Genomic DNA, 7,996 nt, shown 5'->3' with positions numbered 1-7,996 from the left:
GGGATATTTCTTCACTATGTTAGCGTTTGACACTTTCTATTTGACATATGCAAATAACTCAATAATAGGACCATTGGGTGGTGCGCTCGGGGCACCCAGTAGATCTCTAGCTTCTTCCTGCTTGGTAGCTGTTCTTCTGTTCCTATTACAATTATTGTGATTTGTATAATTCTCATTTGGGCGAACACTATATTTTAATTGTATCTTTACTGTCGGCCCCATATTTATTTATTTTTGTTATCTCTACCTTGCTTTGGATCCACAAATTTAAATTGCGCTACTCTGATTGCTCGTGTGTGGAACTGATGTGAATCTGAACAAGGCCACATGTACATTTTCATTTGGTTAACACCTGAAAACTCGGGATTGGAGTCTATGTACTCAGGCGCTAATTTTTGGGGTGTTACACAGCCCGAAGGAAGATTTTATGCAGCCCAACAAGACCTTCAGTCGTCAGGAGGAGTCGTCGGCGATTCGTGAGACCAGGCCTTAAGACCATCTTGTTAGATTCGTCATTGATGAGATTGTGAGGATACAAAGTATCCCAGTTTCGATCGTTTCCGACCAGAATCCGAGGTTCATTAAGGGTCATCATAGTGTAAATGAGGCATCTTGGGAGTGAGAGGTTGAGATTCGTGAACCCTATCCCTATCTCTTCGATGTTTGATTGTATTTTGTATTATCTCTGATTATATATGATACTATGATTTCTCTTCCATTATGAGTTCTGTCTAATTACATGATAGTGTAAATTTTGAGGACAAAATTTTTATTAGGATACGAGAGCTGTAAGGCCCGTATCCTAGTACCGTACCATTCCACCAACTCCCGCGATCTTTCCTGTCAAATTTCTGTGACCTGTGACCTATAGACAGCAATTAAGCGTAACCTCAAGTCGCATCCAGTAAATCAGAGTCGACTCAATTCGAAACTTATACCCTAGCGACCGCACCATCGCCGTGGTTCCAATGTCATGTCTTGCGCACCAATGCGATACCCAGGCAATGAGTAGTGGACCTGTCACGCCCCAAACTCGGAAACCGGGCTCACAAAATTCCCGATCGCCGACAGCCTACGTAGAACCCCATTCTCGGCTCCCAGCGCCCATTCGCCAGGTTCCGATCCTGGGATGCTACAAGGAGGATTTTTAACTTCAGTTTGATTCGTAATAAGCATAACCAAAGGCATAACCCACAAACAACGACCAAAAACTCCATCACATTTCCACTATAATCAAAAACTTTACAGGTACAATGAGCATAAGGGAAATACAATGAATATAGACCAAAACTCCAAAAGAAGATCAGCCACGCGTCCAAGCCTCAGCGCTGCTGCGATCCAACGTCACCTGCACGCAACAGTCGTGCATAAGCTTATAGAAAGCTTAGAGGGTGGTGAAAGTGTATGCTCAAGGTGATAATGTAGTCATGCAGTATCAGAGTAATGCGGAACATGCTGATGAATGCTAAGAATCCCATTAGCCGTACCAAGGCCATGCGGTGCAAAGAATGATGTCGGCCATACCAAGGCCATGCAATGCAAAATGCAAGTCAAGCATACAAATCCTCATCTAAGTCCACATGTCAATATGGCTCAAATCTGGAATATCACCGGGGTCTAGTACACTCCAAGCCAGATTGCCGCCCCATCGCGCGCAATAAGGTGAGTGGAAAAGACCTCACTATCCGCCTGCCAATATCGGGCTCGGCTCGTCAATAGCGGACCCATTCCTCGAGCCGGTCGAACCAACCTAGCATTGCCCCTACTCTCGCGGGTAAGGCCGCACCCCCTTCCAACCGACCACGACACGGTGGAAAGCGCAACCATCCGGTAATCGGCACTCGGCGCTCATGCACCCACTCGGCTCAGACGTTGGAGCAACCTCCTGGTACCATAAGGGTTTAGGGACTTTCACCCAGGATATCTATAGTACCCCATGTAGAACAGTATTTCCGGTATCCAATCCTGCCAACCACGATGCGTCTGTGGAGGCTATGACCCTGATGTCGCTAGGGCGTAGAGTAACCATATCACACAATGCGAATGCATGAATCACACTATTCAGTCATGCAGCAATCCTGCGCGTATCGTGCGCTCATGTAGGCCAACACCCCCTATGCGGGAGTCCCTAAACAATCTACCCAAAGACTTATGCTATGATCAGTCATCTCTCATATCAAGCATACATATGATGCATATGATCATGAATTATGGAATTTAAACATGCTATATAGGATGGATGACATGCATAACGAAGGTGGGCCCAGACGACCTGCACATAACACGCATGGGCCCGCCAATGGGCCCTAGGGAAAGGCATAATGCGGACATTTAACCAACATTGTACTTGCAATGTGGACGTCAAACCAACATTGCTCCCAAGGCACGACTGTCATAAATCATGTCGGGATTGCACATTGCAATGGACCTTTGGTATATCCCATTGGGCCTTTAATACATCAAATGAGCCGTATCATATGGCCTATATTCATTAAGTGGGCCGCACCAATGGGCCTTATGTACATTGCAATGGGCTATAACCCGGGGGCTTCAGAACATATCAAATAGGCCTAAGCTTATGGGCCTTACACGTGTCAAATGGGCCTCGACAATTGGGCTCCATATGTACATCAAATGGGTCTACTCACCTGGCCTTATATGAATCAAATGGGCCTCACCAATTGGGCCCCATGTACAAATCAAATGGGCCTCAACTCATTGGCCGCATTACGTCAAATGAACCTCGACCCATGGCCTCTAATACATTGGATGGGCCTCAACCCATGGGCCTTTTATATACATCAAAGTGGGCCTCAACCATGAGTCACAGGTACTGAGGTGGGCCTCAATCACGGGCCTCAACATTAGTAAAAAAATAAAAAAATAAAATAAAAATATATACATATAATATAGTATATAATATGTATATAGTATATAATATATATACATAATACATATATATAATATTATATGAAATATAATATATATATATATATATATATACACACACACACATCACAGTGGGCCCACACACTCATCACAGTGGGCCCACACATTCATCACAGCGGCTCCACGTCCACCGTCCAGGCGGACGGTGAGACTAAAACACTTACATCACTGTGGGCTCCATGTGGGGCCCACCATAATGTTTATTTTCCATCCAAACCATTGATGAGGTCAAGCAGACCTCGATGAAGGGTGACAAGATTTTTCACCCTGATCCAAAACTTCTGTGGACCCCAAAAGAGTTTCAAAGGTAAATGTTCAATCCCACTATTTCACACAGTGTGGGCCACCTGAGTCTTGGATCAGGCTGATTTTTGGGGTGGGCCCATGTCAGGTAGTGGCCCACCCTATGAACGGTTTAGATAACATATAAACATCAAAGTGGGGCCCATAGCTACAGCCGTGGGAGGCTGTACGTCCGCCAGCCCGGGCGCTGGGGCGGGTGTTGTCTTTTTTTTTTTTTTTTTTTTTTTTGATTTCCCTTTGCTTGAGGATTTTACCGGTGGGGTCCACATCCAAGCAATCCACCCCATCCAATGGCCCTCCATGGCTCTAAACAAACAAAACAAGCCCAATATTGGGCCTGTTTCGGCGTATAAAAGCAATAGGGGAGGTTTTAATGGTGAAGACCACCATTTGCTACAGTATGGCCCGCTCGAAGGTCTGATTGGTCCCATATTTCGGCTCAACGCCTAAAAGATGGTTGGGAAGGGAATGGATGGCATGGATTGAAAACATGCATCAAGGTGGGGCCTACATGAGTGGACCATTCCAAGCTTAGGGAAAAAGCTTGTAATTGTGTTTCTCCCATCAGACGTCCAGCGTCCCTGGACGCTGGACTTGGCGTGTAGGTTGGAGGTGGGCCACCAAGTGATGGGTGGCATGGAACCACACATATAAGGTGGGCCCCACTTATAAAATGGTTTGGAATGAATACCTACCTCATGGTGGGTCCATTCAAGTGGGCCACATAATCTCATTATTACAAAAATAAAATAAATAAATAAATAAGATAAAAGGGAGAGAGATGGAGAGTGAGACCGTGTGATGGAGGGACCCCGGCACTATGGGCCCTCCCTTGCACTAAATCATACATCAAGTGGGTCCCGTTTTATGTGGCCCATTAAAATTAAATCCAACGGTGGAGATCCCTTCTCCACCAAATTAAACGGTCTAGATGACCCTAAATATACAAGAAGGTAAACATCATGATGGGGTCCATGGAGGATGGCCCCGTCATGGAATGATCATGATGATCCAAGTGGGCCATCGGCCACATCTTAGGGTCCAAAGCGAGATCCAAACCATTGATCGGTTGGCCTCACTTGGCCCATCTTAAAAACATCAAAACTATCCTATCCAAACACCCACCGCTTGATCTTCTTGCTCCCTTGGCTTCCTTAGTTCCTTGTGCTACCCTTTGATGGTGGAAGATGAGAAATGGATGGTTGAGATGAGAGATGAAGGGGTGGGAAAGGTGGACCTCACAAATGAAGTTTTCTCACCATGGGGGACTCATGGTGCTCTCTCTTGGATTTGGATTTTTTTTTTGAAAAAAAGAATAAGAGAGATAGTTGTAAAGGGAGGGAGAGAGAGAGAAAGAGATGGGTGATGGAGTGATGGGGGATGGTTTGGGTTGAAAATTGTAAAAAGGTGTATGGTTGTTGTTGAAATTTGGAAAAGAGGAGTGGTGAGGTGGAAAGAATGGTGGACTTTTGTAAAAGGTGGTGATGGGTTGTTGTACTTGAGGTATGGGATGCTTTAATGGTTGATTGATGGGACTAATTGTAGAGATTCCCTCGAAATCCGCAACGCGCGGTGTTTCTTCGGAATAAACGCTGATCGGCATCTTCTTGCCTGGATATCGGTTCAGTGCGCAAGTCACGGCGTTGGAACCGCGGCGACGACGCGGTCGCTATGATATAACTTTCAGACCAAGCCGACGTCGGTGCGCGGGACCTGGCTTAGGATCGTGCGCAAACACCGAATACGGTGCGAAGGTTGCCGGAATTTGACCGGAAGGATCGCGGAAGCTAACGGAACAGTATGGATTAGGACACGGGTCTTACAGGACCCGCATATATTTTGAAGAAACACCGCACGTTGAGAATCCTAAGAGAGGAATCTCTACCCAACCTGTCACATCACTAGTCAAGTACAACCCATACCTCTCCCATCATCAAGTCAAATTAACCCATACCTATCTCATCCCTTTTCTTACCAACAATGTAAGGCAACCTATATCCCATACCACCTCATGCACCCCAAAAGTCAACTAAGCCGATACCCTCCATGTCACCTCTTCTTACAACACCACTCCTCTCTCATTTCACTCTATCCCATCTCATTTCTCTACCCAAAACCTTAGCAACCAAGAGAAAGAGACTAAGGAGAGAAAAAAAAAACCCAAGCAAGACCCATCTCCCTACCACCAAATCTCACCATCCAACCATCCAAATTTCATCATCCACCATCAAAGAGAGAGCTTAGGAGCTAAGGATTCCAAGGAGCTAAAGAAGAGGACCATAGGTGATGTGCAGAAAATTAAAGTGCCTATGTTTGGCCTTATACCAAATATTATATGTGCACAACCAGTTGGTCCCAACTTATAATTTTTAAAGTACATATATAGTACAACCAAGGGCACCTAATGACACACTAAAATGTAGTCCCTTGTGATCATGGGATATACTTAAAATTGGGTCAAAACTAATTCTGCACTATATTTCCTGCACAGTTTTTCTAAGTGGCCATGTTTGGGCCAGCACCGTAAATTGTATAGACCCAACCAATGAGCTCGCCTTATACCTTTTAAAGCTCATACATAGAGCTACCAGACGAATCCTTCCTTTCACCATATGTGGGTCCCACATGATCATAAATCTGAACTGAAGATAGCCAAAAACCAACATTGCACAAAAATCTGTTTGACGTAAAATTTATGTGGGGCCACGTCAGTGGGGTCCACCACCTTCCCAAAGTATTTAATACAACATCTAAACTCTGAAAAATAACTCTCAGGTGTTGTTGGGCTAAAAACTTTAAGTGAGCCATCTAGTATGGGCTATCTTGTATGGGCCTTACCTTTCATGTAATGAGGACCACCTAAAGTGTTTTGTAAATGGGTGTTATATAACTTCTAAAATATTGAGTGGAGAGATCTTTCTGTCCAAATGTTCTCTTAAGATATAGGTGGCCTTGGGCCCATCTAAATGATGCAACCCTAAGGTCCAAGCAGGCCCAACATTAAGAGAAATCGTTAGGAAGTGAGAAGCCCACAATGGAACCTTCCTTGAGCCCGTTGGGTAGGCCCATTGCTTACTAGGCAGTGTACCTTCTTACATACTACCTCTAATCAAGTGGACCACGGTTAGCGAGGCTTATTTTAGAATGCATAAACTGGATAATTGGGTTTTTTCTCAGTTTGTTGTGTATTTGGCTAGTGGGCCCAATATGATATATGACATGAAAGATATTAGCATGTTGTCTTTTATGTTTGAGATTGTGCATCATTTCTAGTTAATGGTGGAATGTGTGGGGCCCACTTAGTTGTGGAATTAGATCCACACCATTGAAAGCCTTGCAGTTGGGCATTTATGCCTTTGAGTTGGCCTATTGGTTCATCAAATGGGACTCACACTTGACCTATATGATCCCTTGCCTTGCGTGTAGTCCAAGGTCAATGTGGAACTCACACTAGGTGGGACGCACCTAGTGATGGGTGAGATGATGATACATGTATGGAAACATGATAATGATGATAGTGAGTTGTTAGTGGAAATGATAGATATGATTTAATAGATGGTGAATTATAGCATATGCATTGATGATGGATGAGTAATTATGTGTGGTACTTATGACATTTCTTATGTTAATCATGAAGTGGAAATGATCCTCATGAAAATGATGATGATATTATATATTTATATGCATGATGACAAAACATACTAGTTGACCACCATGCTTGATATCCAATTTAATAATGCACGTATTGATTGTCGTGATGATAATGTGGATAATATAACAATGTTTTACTTGATGCATAGATAATGATAAATAAATGATGTTGGTGGAGTAAGGATAACATTATGCATGATAGACAACTAATGCCTAGGGCATGTATAATGATAGTGTTGGACGATGGCCGAGATATTGATGATGCATGTGAATTCCTATATGCTATGTACTCTATGCACATGATTGCATGATACATATTATGAGGATAAATTTGATGTTGAATGATGTCTATGATAATTATGATACATATTATGAGGATAAATTTAATGTTGAATGATGTCTATGAAAATGATGATACATGTTAGAACTTGTGTACCACCATAACCTATGCTCCTTATGTATGTGCGTGTTATATAAGCCCTGGTGGCCATTTGTTAAGTATTCACAAGAGGTATAGGGCCTTGGTGTGCTATTGAAGACACTTAAATATATGGACCCTTGCGTCACATTGGCTATTCTTGTGTTGGGTCTAGTGCCTTGGGCTTATGAAAGCCTACTTGTCCATGGAACTTGGGATGTAAGCTGGTTATGAGTAACCGTTGGATGAGAGGCCAAGTGAGCTCACTTCTATGGTCAACGGAATGATGTTTTGATTATCTTGCTGGTCTATTAGGCCAACTGACACTATTGTTAAGTGGCGCCCATGAGGGCATGAGATGATTATGGCATGTGATGTAATGTATGGTGAATGCACATGATATGTTGCGATGTGTGGATGATGTGTGATGTGTAGCTCACACATGATGATTATGGCATGTGTTATGCAGCCAATATGTGATAAATATAGTATGAAATATGTAGCTTAAACACAACGTGGGTCTCATAAGACCAAATTATAAATTGATGATTAAATCTTAGTTGGGCCCAAGTTAAGGCCCATTGCTTATGGGTACTAAGGTCGTGATCCGGCCCGTATCAAGAAAGGATTAAGGGTGTATATGAACATTCCTGCGGACAATGGGCTAACTATGAC

Source organism: Magnolia sinica, chromosome 13, assembly GCF_029962835.1.
Source record: "Magnolia sinica isolate HGM2019 chromosome 13, MsV1, whole genome shotgun sequence".
In the NCBI taxonomy this organism is placed as follows: Eukaryota; Viridiplantae; Streptophyta; class Magnoliopsida; order Magnoliales; family Magnoliaceae; genus Magnolia; species Magnolia sinica.
This window is presented reverse-complemented; position numbering follows the sequence as displayed.